Genomic DNA, 15,854 nt, shown 5'->3' with positions numbered 1-15,854 from the left:
TCAAAGTCCAACTTCTCAAATTCATTGATTGTTTATGCTCTAAAATCTTTGTATTGATTGTTAGTTACCATATTTTCATCATCACAACCTGGTGCAACTGATTCAGGATCAAGGTCAATACATTGAGTCGGGTCTTCAAACTGACTAAAGAGTTGTGCATTCAAGTTTATATCCAAACCTACCCTACTCACATGAACATATAAATGCACTAAATTCGGGAGCGACATTGCGATTGAAATCATAAGTTACTTGTTGGTTCGTTAGGAATAGGGAATGACATAAACCTTATTAATCTCGATGGTGTTAGATTAGAATGTCTATATGCTATTTCTAATTGATTTTCTTTCATATCTATCCCAAGTGACATTCTTACCATTTTATGAGTTGTTAAAAAGCAAGCCTACCATTCACATTTATGCTAAAACTCCCACATGTTGGTTGGTCATATTCAACTCCATCAACACCATCAATCATATGATCATTTGTAAATTAAATAAATCCCAAATATTTTTCTATCATTTTCTAGAAAAAAAGGAACAAACAATACATTACTAATTATTTAACTAATTATCAAATTTAAATCCAAACAAAAAATAAAATATTATAAAAATATTTAAAAAATTCACTTAGTAATTTTGTATGAAAAAAAATACTAAACTTTTTGTATTACAAAAACCTAAACCCTAGACCCTAACAACTCTAATACTAAAAAATTAATCAAATATTATAAAAAAATATAAAAATATAGTCATTCAAGTTAGTAATTTTGTATTTAAAAAAAAATACTAAAGTCCCGTTTGGTAACCATTTGGATTTTTGTTTTTGATTTTGAAAATTAAGCCTATTTCATCCACATTTTTTACAATAATTTACATCATTTTTAAGTACAATAATTAAATTTTGACCAAATTCCAAAAACAAAAACAACTTTTTGAAAGATACTTTTTTAGTTCTCAAAATTTGGCTTAGATTCCTAAACCATTGGTGAAAGTAGATAACAAAGGAAGAAATTTGGAAGTGTAAGCAATTTTCAAAACAAAAACAAAAAACAAAAAACAAAATAGTTATCAAATAGGGCTTAAATTTTTTGTCTTAAAAAATTATAAACATCAAACTTAAATATGAAAAAAAAAATGAATACTATAAAAAGTATAAAAAAAAAACTCATTCACATTAGTAATTTTATATATTAAAAAAACAAACAAAATTAAACTAAACTTTTTAAATTAAAAACGAATACTAAAAAAATTGAATATTATTAAAAAACAAACACGAATACTAAAATTTTTGTACTAAAAAAACCATAAACATAAAATACAAAGAAAACTCAAATTACAAATATATTGTACTAGAAAACAAACTCTAATACTAAACTTTTTATAACAAAAAATTTATGAATATCAAACTTAAATACTGAAAAAATTGAATATTATAAAAAAATATAAAAAATTCACTCAAATTAATAATTTTGTATTAAATAACAAACAAGAATACTAAACTTTTTGTATTATAAAATTATAAACATCAAACTTAAATACTAACAAAAACTGAACGATATGATAATATGAAAAATTCACTCAAATTAGTATATTTTTTTTTATCAAAAACAAAAAAAACACTAAACTATTTAATTAAAAAATAATACTAAAAATAAAATATTATAGAAAAAAGCAAATAAGGATACTTCTTTTTGTATTGAAAAACTAAAAAAAAAATGCAAAGAAAACCCAAATTACAAAAATGTTGTACTAACACAATCTAATGCAAAGAAAACTCTAATACTAATTTTTTTTCGAAAGAATCCTAAACCCTAACATCTCTAATTCTAACAAAATCTAATATTATCTAAAATGCAAAAATAATAATCAAAATAATAAAAATCACTCAAATAACTAATATTGTACTAAAAAAATAACTGTAATACAAATTTTTTTTTTCTAAATAAAGCCTAAACGTTAGAAACTTTAATATTAACAGAATATAATATTATTTAAAATGTAAATAAAAACATTGACATGGTAGATGTAGTATAGTATAAATATCAACATTAAACTATAGAAAAAAAAATCCCATTCAATATATAATATTCTTGAATTCAATGACCATTAAAATAATAAATAAGGACATTACAATGGTTGTCTAGCATAATATAAATATAAAAAATATTAAAAAACTAGTAATAAATAAAAAATAAACTCACAAATTCAATAACAGTTCTACTTTTTTTTCCTTAAAGTGACGACGGTCCCTCCTTTTTGTTATTTGTTATCCAAATAGCAACAAAAACTACGAAAAAATAGAATAATATGAGAATATGAATCCATAGCTTATTTTTTTAATTAAAAAAATAGAAATTTAGTTGAGTGAAAGTATACCTCTTTTTGGTTGGGACAAAATTATTAAAAGAAATATAATAATATGAGAATAGAGACAAAATTTGTAATTATTATTTAAAAAAATAGGATTTTAGTAGAGTAAATGCACAAATCTCACAACTTTGAGTGACCTAGCTAAAAGAGATTATGATTGAATGTGGAGAATGAAGGAGAAAAGTAGTAACAATTTTGGGAAGAAATCGGTTAATATGTGGGAAGAGAAGACTTGTGGAGAAGAGAGGTTAGCATTCAGAGGAGAGAAAAAATCGGAAGAGAAGTAAGAAGTGGGAGACAAAAGTGAGAAGAAAGGGTGTCAAAAAGAGGGTGGTCAAGAGTTCAAATCTCGACCTACTGTTGACGAGACAAGACACTGAACATATCAGATGGCAACATTGGCGTAGGCGGTGTGTATTCAACGACGCAATTGGTCGAATGTTGAACTCTCGATCTATTTTGGTTGATTTTCATTGAGTTTTTCTTTTTTCTATTAATCGATCGAGTCTTCAATTTCTGATTTTCTGAAATATCTGTCACACTACCACATTTTTCTAAATATTTTTTAAACTAGTATATTTTTTCTAATAATTTTGTCAAAGTCCCATATCAAAATTTTGTCTTTTTGGTAAGTATACAAATACTATTATATCTCTAAAAATCTTATGACTAATAATTAATATTAGAAAAAAGTTTTGCAGTGTGCTAGATGATGAGTGGACTACCATTTGGATATGTGTAATTAACTAAATAGCGGCTAATCAAGTCTTGTCAAAGGCCTCTTCGACTGCTGTACCTTCTTTGGAGTTTAATGTTCGTTTTGTTAATCTCAAGAATCTGGCATCCTTTTTCTTTTGCATGCAGGGATTGAAACGAGACGGGAGACATCCTCCGTCTCCGGTCCCGTGGGAAAAATCCTTTCCTATCTCTGTCCCTGTCATTTGAAGGCGGAGATTCTCCATCGGAGAAATAGAGTCCCTGTGGAACCTATTTCCCATTTTTCCGCGGAGAATCTCCTACTAATTTTCCATAGGGATTTCCTATTTTTAGTTAAAATTTTATTTAACCCGAAAAATATCTCCGATTTGATCCCATCCCCGATTAAATCGGGGATTCTCTGTCCCGATCGGGGCGGAGCCTTATGAGTACTCAATCCACGGAGAATTTTGCCAATCCTAATGTGCTATACCTATTTTTATTTTCCAACTATCTAATAAAAAAAGAAAAAAATATATATCAAGTAGCACCTTTTTAAAAGAAAGAACAATTGTTTTTAATTTTTCTTGTCTTATGAAAGAAAGAAATATGAAGTTAAGTGGAGTCTAAGTTGAACTTAGTGGTTGCTCTTTTGAAAGAGTCATAAATAGTGGCAACAATACGATACTAAATTCGATGAAAATTTGTTAAATTAACACTTCATCAGTGGAGTCTTATCTAAATACTATTATAACAATATTTTAAAAAGCAAAAATTTAATATATTTTAGAATTCAAATGCATCTATTTGTATGCATCATATTTTCATTATACATAACAATAATAATTAGAATAGAATGCATAAAAATAAACAAATGAAGTGGTCTTGGCATAACTTTTGATAGGCTATTCACAGTGCCACAACGTTCAAGTGAACTTTCCACTAATACCCCTATAATATTATTGGTATTTAAGAGAATCGCAGTTTATCAATATCTTCATCTTTTACTGTATTGAAGATTGATTTGTAAGTTTGTAAATGAGTTTGGGTTATTGGATCAGTTGCCATCATTAAATTTTTAGAAGATGTTTGGTTCACCAATATGAGTTGATATAATATACCAACTGAAAATTGTATGGAGACATCTACTGTCTGTTAACAATGTTACAGACAATGTTACCGAAGGAATGCTCTTACCCCAATTTTGTTAGAGGAATTAATACAGAACATAGTAATAAGAACAAATTAAGCATGCTTTTCTATGTTAGAAAAGGGAAGAAGATTTATACCTTCATATATCAAAGTCTTCAAAGTTCCTGGTCATAAAAAACAATCTTGAACACAGGCAAGGATCTTCTCTGCTATTCTCGATTGGAACAAGGAGGATTGTGGGACTTTTGTGAAGGTAGCAGGGAATTTCAATTTCATGGAGAACTCTTCTCATGTAAATTTTTCAGTGAGAATTATGAGAGAGGAGGAGAGGTATTTCTTTTCTATTCTCTTTTTCACCAAAACTGAGCCTTGAATATTACCAATCCCTCCATTCCCAGCAACTGCAGTGGTTACTTAATTAAAATATAATTAATATATTAAATTAAGTTAAATATTATTTAATTAATCAATTAAATATTTTAGATTTAATTTAATGTATATATGAATCATATTCTAATATACATATTCTCTCATAACTTATAGTTTTAATATGAATCTCACTCAAATTAATTTAACTTACAGATTGAATATAAATCCAAGTTCATATTATTTAATATTTGAATCTAATTCAAATATTAATATTCTCATATTATAAAGTGTAAATTTGAATTAATTTAAAATTAGCTTTATATTATAACGTATCTATATACATTATATTAATTATATCACTAACAAAAATTTTCTCAAAATAATTCGAACACTTCAAATTCTTTCAACATTAAATATCCTTATTTTAATCCGTTGTGAACTAGCAGAGGGACCTAATGGACCTATAGTTATAGGCTTTGTTAATACGAGATTAATTAATTGAACTCTTTAATTACATTAATCAATATTTATTAACTATGGGCACTCCACTAAAAACCCATAGCTGCACTCATATGAACTGTAGAATATTTATATTTCCATTGATTTAACCATTTTATGTAAGTCAATCCTTCACAAGTTGTTCATAATTATAGTTGGGTCAATTTAGTGTTTTACCCCTTTGATTACCTCTTTCTCCTTGAGTATCATTGATTCTTTAATAAATAATTTGTTTATGGTCCTACCATAAACCGAATTCTTCTTAGGCTAATGAGAGGATGAGGCTTCATTGTTCAAATCTTGAAGTCAGCACTTAGAGAACAACCTTTCAACTCATCTTTAGGCCCGGAAGGAGTAAATTTCATCTTGTGTAGCTATGTTCCCAGCTTCCCACTTGATATCGTCCCTAAAATGGTAGGCATATTGAGTCGGCAATTAAAGTCACTCTTACCCATACAAATCAAAGAACGAACCTCATAAGCAGGAGTTCATAACTCACTTAGGATTAAGATCAAGTTATATGATTATAATTGAAATATCAATCTCTTCATTTAACAGTGTTATAAAGAGAGATTATATATTTCACGGTTCGATCCTACACAAACTCATGTATATGATACCCCTACTTACATCTCTTAACATGAACTATTTGGATTAAATCGTTTGTAACACTTGCAAAGTGGACCGTATCCATAATGTTACTAGTGTTGGGTTTTATGTCCTAAAAACCCGCAGTTTGTAAAATGTTCTATAATCAATATACTTGTTATTGATTTCATAAATTGTACGAAAGTCTAAATCCAATAAATAAAGACCCATGACTATTGTATGAGTACTTGAACTTTATGTGGAGACATAAGAGTGGATTAGATTTGAGTAAATAGTCAAAATTATCTATGGTACATGAATAAGGTTGGGTACCTTAATCTGGTATCTGGTAACACCATTGGATGCGACCTACTTTATAGTTGTTACAATGAGTTGTAAAGTGCTACATATGATGTGATCCTAATTCGTACATGTTATGACATGAGAAGTGGGGGCATCCTATGCAATGAGTTTGCATAAGATCGGGACCAAGAAATAAGCCACTCTTATTTTATAACGTTGTTTACTGTTTAAGACTGACTATTTCACCTATATAACCTAGGTTAACTCAATCTTAATCTTGAGCTAGCTATGAACTTCTGTTTTTTCGGGATTATCATTTGATCTGCAAATGGTGAGAGTAGTCCAATAGCACTGCTCAATAAGCTTACCATTTTGGGGATAAGACCAGATGAATAGCTGGGGACATAGCCTTGCAAGATGGAGTTCATGCCTACCCGATTTAGGGATAGGAGAAAGGTTGTTCTCTCAAGTATTGAATTTAGGTCTTGAACAAAGGACCCCACCCTCTCACTGGGCTAAGAGAGTTTGGTTTAGTGATTAGATCACAAACCAGTTGTTCATTAGAGGATTAGTAGGGACTTGAGGAATAAGACGTAATCTCGGGGGTAAAACAGATATTTGACCCAGCCATTATTACGAACAACCTATGAAGGGTCGACTTGCTGATTATGGTTAAATCATGTGGACATAATACATCTATAGTGTGCAACTATGGGCTCTAATAGAGTAACCCATTAGTTAACGAATGGAGATTAATTTGGTCTAATGAGTTTAGCCAATTAATCTCGGATCGTTAGAGCCCATGATCTGTAGGTCCACAAGGTCCTCCTACTAACTCGTAACGGACTAGCTCTAGAATAGCATGATAAGTTAATTTGAAATGTTCAAATTAAAATTAAGGGAATTAGTAATTATATGAGATAATTACGTGTTTAATTTAAGAATTAAACGAAATAGGAGAATTTATATATATTTAAATATGATTTAAATATATAAAGATGGATATGTGTTAAAATTAATTTAATATTTGATATTAAATCGATTAAGGTTTTATTTAATAATTAATTTTTGAAATTAATTATTTTTTCTTTTTTAAAATCAAAATAGATTTGTTTGAAATCAAATTTTGATTTTTAAAATTGAAAAAGAAAAAAAGAAAAAAAGAAAAAAAAACAACAACAAAACACTAAATGGAAAAAAATAGTTTTTCCATTATCCATCTTTGTAGTTGCTCACACATGAAACATTTGCCTTGGTTTTGTCTTCTCCAAGCATGAGCTGCAACTCATGCAACTCTTTTCTTTGCATGTTGATCTGCAATATAATGAAAAGATAGGAGTGAAAATCGGGCATGAAATCAATAACGAATTTTAGAGAAAATTCAGGTTGAAGAAAGGGTTCTTCAATAAGGTTGCTGCAATGAGGTTTTCTCCTTCATCCCTTGATTCAAACTTGTTTTGAGTTCCACAACTCAATCTAGAGCACCAAGAGAATAGTGGAGAAGATTTTGAGGTGGTCTGCTCCAAGATACGAAGAAGATAGCAGTTGGAGAATGAGCTTTGAAGAAGTTTTACAATTGGTATGTCTTAAACTCACTTGTTTTTCTGCAAGAGCATGCTTAATTTTTGTCAAAATTAGTGAATTTGAATGCTTAGATGATCCTTGTGCTTCCGCTGTTGCTGATACAATCTTACAACTAGGATAAGGCACCCAACCTTATCTATATACTATAGACCTTTTGGGTTATTACTTGAATATAATCCACTAATATATCTATCACATATTGTTCAAGTTATATTAAATAATTTTGGATCTTATTTTATTGGATTTTGAGTTATACAAATAATAAATAACACTGATTTGAGAATGAATAATACTTTATTTATTTATTTGTTTACAAAAAAATTATAGACTACGAGATTTAGGACATAAATCCCAACAATTACAACATTCCACAGAATAATTACTAGGAAATAAACAGTGTATAAAAGAACACCAGAGATTGGTAACTGTTAAAATATATAACAACACTAACTAGTCTAGAAGGGTCTTGAAGTATCTATCATATGACATATTTAAATTAGATTTTTTCTAAAGGTATGTGTAATATATAAAATAAATATCTCAAAAAAAAAAATCTAGAAATATACTATATTTCTTAGATTCAAGGAATTCAAGAATTCCTTTAGATAAGGATAATCTAAATATCTAGAATGTTTGTAGGATCCAAGAACAGCTAGAAAAATTCTTTTACTTGGGCTCCAAGGATCTCATGCCTATATATAGGAGGTGTGACTCCAAATGTGAGCCAAGCAAAGCTAGAGAGAGAGTTAGGATAGAAAAGTGAGTGAGTGTCTTGAGAGTGAAAGAGTAATTTCTAAGTGTTCATCCTTGTATATTTCTAAATAGAAGTTTCTTTCTTCAAAAGAGACAGTTTCTCTTCCTTTTGTGCTAATTTCTTCAACAAGTGGTATCAGAGCCAAGCTAGCATAGCTTGCTATGGTGGAGCTTCTAAAGATCGAGTACAGTTTGGGACTATGAAGCTTATTGTCTGGGACACAACCATTCATGCAGTGCATTCATCACTACAAGATCATGGGAGACCTTTAAGTTGTTGGACTCAAGAAGCTCAACACTCAGAACTACAAAACATGGTCCACATGCATGAAGTCGTATCTCCAAGGTCGAGACTTGTGGGATGTTGTGGGAGGCACTGAAGTCAATCCACCTGAGGATACTACTGCTTCGAACAAATGGAATATCAAGGTAGGTAAGGCCATGTTTGCAATTAAAATTACAGTTGATGAAGAAATGTTAGAGCACATCAATACAACAGAGACACCAAAGAAAGCATGGGACACATTTGCCTCACTTTTCTCGAAGAGAAATGATGTGAGATTATAGTTTTTAGAGAACGAGCTCCTGTCTGTTGCTCAAACGGAGATGACTGTCAACCAATACTACACCAAGGAGATGTGATTGTCACACAGATAGCCTTAGAAGACAATTTAGCTGATCCATTTACCAAGGCTCTCACGGCTAAAGTATTTGAGGGTCACCTCTTTAGACTATGACTATGAGATAGATAAATCTAGGACAAGCAGGAGAATTAATGGGTATCTGATGCCCTAATTTATTGTATTTATTTCTCAACAGTTGGGTTGTTCAACATAGACCTCTTCATTCAATTACCCATTGAGGACAACAATTTTGACATCCATTTGATAAAACTTGAATTTCAGAAGACAGGAAATGCTTAACAGAAGTCTGATGGCTTCCAGACGAGCCAATGGGGGCAAAAGTTTCATCAAAATCAATACCCTCTATTTGAGAAACCAAGCAAGCTTTGTTTCTTATAATTACTCCATTTGTGACAGATTTGTTCTTGAATAGCCAATTGGTGCCAATAACATTTGTAGACTCTGAACAGGGAACTAGAGTACAAACCTGTTTTCTTTCAAACTATATCAATTCTTCTCACATAGTGTTCATCCAACATGTTGGGTTGTATGTCCTAAAACTTGCAGTTTGTAAACATAAACATATTCTATTTATGATAAAGATGTTATTCAGGTTTATTCAATAAAACTGTTATTAAATATGTAAATTGCACTTGTAAAAATTAAATCCAAAAAATTAACAAACCCTTGGATATAACATGAATACTTGAACCTTATGTGGAGACATAAAAGAGGATCAAGTTTGGGTATATAGCCAAAACGGTCTATAAGTATAAGGATAAAGTTGCGTATCTTATCCTAAGGACACTATGGATGTGACCCGCTTTGTATTTGATACAAATGATCTGATCTCAAAATCGTTCATATGGAGACATCGAGTAGGAGCATCCTATGCAAAAGATGTTCACATAAGAATGGACCAAAAAATAGTCACTTTTTCTTTCTAATGGTGTTTACTGTTAAAAACTGACTATTTCATTTTGATGACTTAAGGTAACTCGATCTCAATCCTGAGCTAACTATGAACTTCTGTTTATTCGGGATTATCTTTAAATTTGCATGGGTGAGAGTGGCTAAAAAACGCCACTCAACGAACCTCCCATTTTAGTGTAAGACTAGGTAGATAGCTAGGAACACAATTCTGCAAGATAGAATTCACTTCTACCTGCTTTAAGGATAGTAGATAGGTTATTCCCTTAAGTACTGACTCCTAGTCTTGAACAAAGGGATCTCACTCTCTCTATGGCTGGGAGGGACTTTGTTTATTGGTAGGATCATAAACCAACTATTCATTAGTGGATCAGTGGAGACTTAAGAAATAAGATGTATTACAGGGGTAAAACAATAATTTTGATCACAGCTGTTAATACGAACGACATGTGAAGGATCGATGTAGTGATCATGATTAAATGAAGTGTACAGAAATATATCTACAGTGAGGAGAGTGCAACTACTGGGCTTTAGTGGAGTGGGTCAGTAGTTAACAGATATTGATTTATTCAGTTTAAAGAGTTTAACAAATTAATCTCGGATTATTGGAGCTTATGATCTGTATGTCCATTAGATCCCCCATTAGCTCACAAACGGACTAAATCTTAGAATAGTGTGATGAGTAAATTTAAAACGTTCAGAATTCAAATTAAGGGAATTATTAATTATATGCGATATAATTAAATATTTAATTATCAAATTAAACGAAATTGGAGAACTGAAAAAATATTTAAATATGATTTAAATGTCAAACACATGAATAAAGATTTATGTTTGTGGAATGGTGGTTTAATAATTTAATATTTGATATTAAATTATTTTAATTAATTATCTAAATAAATTTTATTTTAAATTAATTGTTTGAATTAATTTTATTTAAAATTAAAAATTTAAATTTTATGAAAATTCAAATATTTAAGGGTTGTATTTAAATATAGAAAAATAAATCAAAATGTTTACAAAATATAGCAAAATTTTAGAACTATCAATGATAGACGCTAATAGACACTGATAGACTTCTATTGACGTTTATCAATCTGATAAACACTAATAGAAGTCTATCAGTGTCTATTAATGTATCCATGTCTATTATTGATAGTTCTAAAATTTTGTTATATCTTGTAAATATTTTCAACTGTTTTACCATTTGAAATAATTTTCCAATATTTAAATCAATTTTGTTTTAATTTGATTTTAGAATTAATAAAGTGGGTTTTTACCACTTAATCCACCTACATTTCCACCAATTGGTAGTAGTTTTGGTGTCAAACTATGGTACAATTGAGTGGCATGCTGAATTTGATAAAAATCAAATTTATTTCAATTGAAGTAAAAGACATGCATTGTTGTTTTTTCTGAAATTTTAGTTGAATAAGGATTCTTCAACACTTGAACACCAACAGCCAGACCTTTTCTCCAATATTCCCTAAAATTGCATCTCATTTTGGATCTCAAAATCTAATCTAAGATCCTAAAGGATAGTATGGAAGATCAAGTGGTGGCCTACAACTTGTTAGAGAGAAAATTTCAAGCTGGAATTGAAGATTTGAAGAGTTGATCAAAAGATTTCAGAACCCCTATTTCCTTAATGTGAACATGCTTGTTTGATTGTTAAAATTAATGAAATTAGAGTGCTTAAGATCCAAATTTCTTCCACTTGTTGATTGTCAACACCAACACAATACTCATCTTTTAACACTTCAGTTACATTCTTTGGTTCCAGAAGAGATGTGAAATAGATGTTTTCAATCATCTGTAGATAATCCACCTTTTCTTTCTTTTTACTAGATACTCCATCCTCAAGATTTCTAATGATATTATTGGATGGATGATTCTTCAAAATTCTACTAGATGGTTGATAGGTGCATTTTTGTTCATCTTCACTATCAGAGAGGATATTGTGCTCAAAATTAGTAGTAATGTCAGATGAATTATCATTAACATTCTGTGAGAATTTTGGTTTTGTCTTGTGGACATATGTAGTAATCATCTCATTCCCATCTTCATCCCTATTACCAGCAGATTCCCCCATTTGAATCATCTATAACAACATTAATTGATTCCATGACGCACTTTGTGCGCTTGTTGTAAATCCTGTAAGCTTGGCTATTTGTTGAATACTCCAAAAAGATCCCTTCATCATTCTTTGAATCCCATTTTTCTTTAGATCATGATCAGTCAATGTGTAACATGAACTGCCGAAAATATGAAAGTATTTGACGTTAGCCTTTCCATTAGGCTTTTCCCCTCCAAATTTCATAGTTTGTTCGATCAATGCTGGGACGGAGAAGAGCAATTCTGTTAAGAATATGACAGACAGTACTCAGAGATTCGTCCTAGAACTGATAAAGTAGATCATAGGCATGAAGCATAGCACGGGTCATCTCTTGAAGAGTGGGAATTTTACATTCAACATCTCCATTCTATTGCAGAGTAATGGCAGAGAACTCATGATGAATACCTTCAGCGGTGAAAATTAAGCAAATTGACTGTTCTCAAACTCTCTTCCGTGGTCACTGCGAATGCAAACTATGTTAAACCCCTTTTCTCTTTGAAGTTGAAGAAAAAAGCTTTGAGCACATGGAAAGTATCCAATTTCTCCCTTATGAATCGAACCCAAATGTATCTTGAAAATTCATCAACACAAACCATGGCATGCTTCTTCCCACAAAGACTAGGCCCTAAGATCTACATGAATCAATTCAAGAAGACGACCTGTAACAGTTACAAGTACCTTATTATGAGAAACTCTTATCTATTTACCAGCTTGACATTCTCCACATATTATTCTTCCATGATCACGAACATTAGGAAGTCCAATCACAACATTTTCAGTTACAACTTTCCAATCACAACATTCTCGATTACAACTTTTTATATAACTTTAACACTAACAAGGCCTAGATATGAAACATTGATGATTAGGATCGGTAGGTATCCATAAATAATAGTTGTTAGGGGATCACTTACCTGTCATGATAAGAGATTTAGCATTATCAGTGGCAAGACACTCATCATTTATGAAGTTAACATTCAGCTTTTGATCACATAATTGGTTAATACTGATATGATTTGTCGTTAATCCTTCCACCAACATCACGTCATCGAGAATAGAGAGTCTTGGATATTTGAGTTTATCTTTCCCAACAATTCTCCTTGAGGCTCCAATACCGAAGTAGCCTACCCTAAACCAACAACCTTGATATAAAAAATATAGCTCTTCTATCTTGTCATGTGCCTTGAACATCTACCGTAAAAAAATCAATCACCTTTGATTGAGGATCTAAGTGATGTGAGAACAACATTACAACATTTTGAATTGTTTTTTATTCTCTACACTTGCTTTATTATGGAATAATCAGTTCTTCTGTTGTTGTTATAAGCTGGAACCCTTGAACTAGATTCATGTTTATGATAGGCATACAACTTGTAGCAGTACGGACTATTATGACCATTTTTTCCACAGAAATGACATACCCATTGTGTCTTACCTCACCCAGGTTACCCTGCCAATCCGAGGATAATAGGTTCCAATTAAATTATGAAATCCTTGGTCAAATTCTAAAAACATTTCTCAAGCTAAGTGGCTAGCAAAACTTTTTATTGTAAACACCATTACAAATACAAATTACTAAATCAAATTCTATAAAAATTCCAACAGAGTTTCCCTTGAAAATTGGATAAGTCACATGTGCAAGAAGATTATATAAACACCCCTAAATTATTTGTTTTAAATCAACCACCAAGTGTGTTCCACCACATACTTTTCAATAAAATCCAGATCACCACATTCCAATGACATCATGAAATATTAATAAGAGGAAACATGCAAGTTTAATTTACAAACCATTTGAAATTAAGACTAGCCATTTTAGTTACAACCCAAAACAATGATAGTAAAATACAAATGCAAAAATTGGGAAATCTAAATGAAGTTAGTGGGTAAATCTCGACTCTTGTAGGCCGTTGGAACCTCAAATGCTACTTAGGGAAAATCTAGGAAAAAGAATGAACTAAAAAGCCCTGTGAGTAGTGAGAGAGTTCATAAGAAAGTAAGTTTAAAAGAACCTTTTCACATTTTCAATAGATTTTTGGAATTTTGTAACACAATGGAAATCATACACAAATTCAAAACTTGAGATAATTATAACATATAGAAATTTCGTAAGAGTAGTCCTTGGAAAAATAAACATAGGCTGATAACAAAACCATCACGAAACATGTACCCCAATCTCTAGTTATACTATGCATCGAGTAGTCTGAAGACACACAGAAGAGCAAATCTCTAGTCATACGTACACGTAGAGCGTCCTCCAAAGAGCAAAACGTCTCGACATATGACCCATAGCCTATGTGTGTGCTAAAGTGGGTCCCAAAGGCCTTATACATATCATATCCACACTACCAAAATACATTCACGTTGGTGTATATGGAAAATCACCATGGGTATAAAATCTAGTGGTTTAAAAGCAACTTCATACATAAAACTCTTTATTTTCGACCATTTAGTTCATGCTCTTTCTCTTTGAATCAAGGTTTCATATAAGCCCAATAATATTTCAAGCTTGTAAAATATCATTTTCATTTCTCAACAAGGTAGAACACTTCAAGTCCTCAAATATTCATAAAATATCTCAATGATTCTAAAGCCACGATTTCTACTAAAATCATGAACTTTCTTGAAAATCGAAAGCCACTTTAGAAATTCTCATAGCTACTTGTAGATGAGACCAACTAATAATGATAGAATTTTAGGATTCATTGTCTATGAGACCAACTAATAATGATAGAATTTTAGGATTCATTGTCTAAGGACTTTAGAAAAGTTATCATCTTTGCTTTCAAATAAGCATAATTTGTTCCATCTAATAGTGGTAGACGTGTGATAGAGCCTCATTCTTTTATTCCTTCTATCAAGAAGTAATAGAATCACAACATAAGAGATAATGGTGGCCTGTTCTGGTAAAAATTGAAAACTATATGGAGGTATCTACTGCACATTAACAATGTTACAGAAATTGTTACAACATTCCACAGAATAATTACCATAAAATAAACAGCATATAAAAGAACATGAGAAATTGGTAACTCAGTTCGGTGAATACCACTTACGTTTGGGTGATTGTGTGTCTAAGAAAGATAACTTCACTAATATAAATGATAATGAAGGAAATCGGAACTCGAGATTTCCATGAGTAGCGAAACAAGACTATTCCAAATTACAATCATGAATGAACATATATTTACAGTCGACTTCAAAACAAACGGTTATACAAATCATACATAGAAATTACAGCATGAATAAACTCAAATGAACAAAGATCAAACTCTACGCACATATGAGAATGTGTCTCCACGCTCCGTTGCGCGACTCTGATCAAAAAATAGCAACCAGGAGCGCTCGATCTACACGGCTGCAACAGAACACGAACATTTCACGCTCGTCCTCAAAGATCTCCTCGGTCGCGAACTCCTCTACAACACGAACGGCCTCCACAGCACCACGAACGGCCTTCAGAAAACCTTGACGGTGTTAAGTTGAGTCTGACACCACTAATAAGTTGACCTTGGTATTCTCGGTGTGAGAATTCAGAGGGTGGACTCTGTTCGGACTTGGTATGAGGCAGACGAACTGACTAAACACCGATCGCATATACGACTGGGCAAGTGGGATATGGCGGAGACCTATCGTATAGGTCGATGCCCAATCATTTAGATAAAGCTATATGATCGTCTAGCAAAAGCTATGCGATCGTTTAATCAATCGCTTAGCTCGGTCTGTCGCCTACAGACACTACATGATCGTTTACCTTGAGCCAGCGATCCTCTAGCAAAACTATGCGATCGTTGAGTAAATACTACACGATCATTTAGCTCGCATCTGCACGATCGTTTAGCTCGCACAGCCGTCGTTTAGTAAATCCAAATT

The sequence above is a fragment of the Benincasa hispida genome, chromosome 6 (genome assembly GCF_027475165.1).
Source record: "Benincasa hispida cultivar pf3 chromosome 6, pf3_genome.v1.1, whole genome shotgun sequence".
NCBI lineage: Eukaryota > Viridiplantae > Streptophyta > Magnoliopsida > Cucurbitales > Cucurbitaceae > Benincasa > Benincasa hispida.
Note: the sequence above shows the minus strand (reverse complement) of the source record.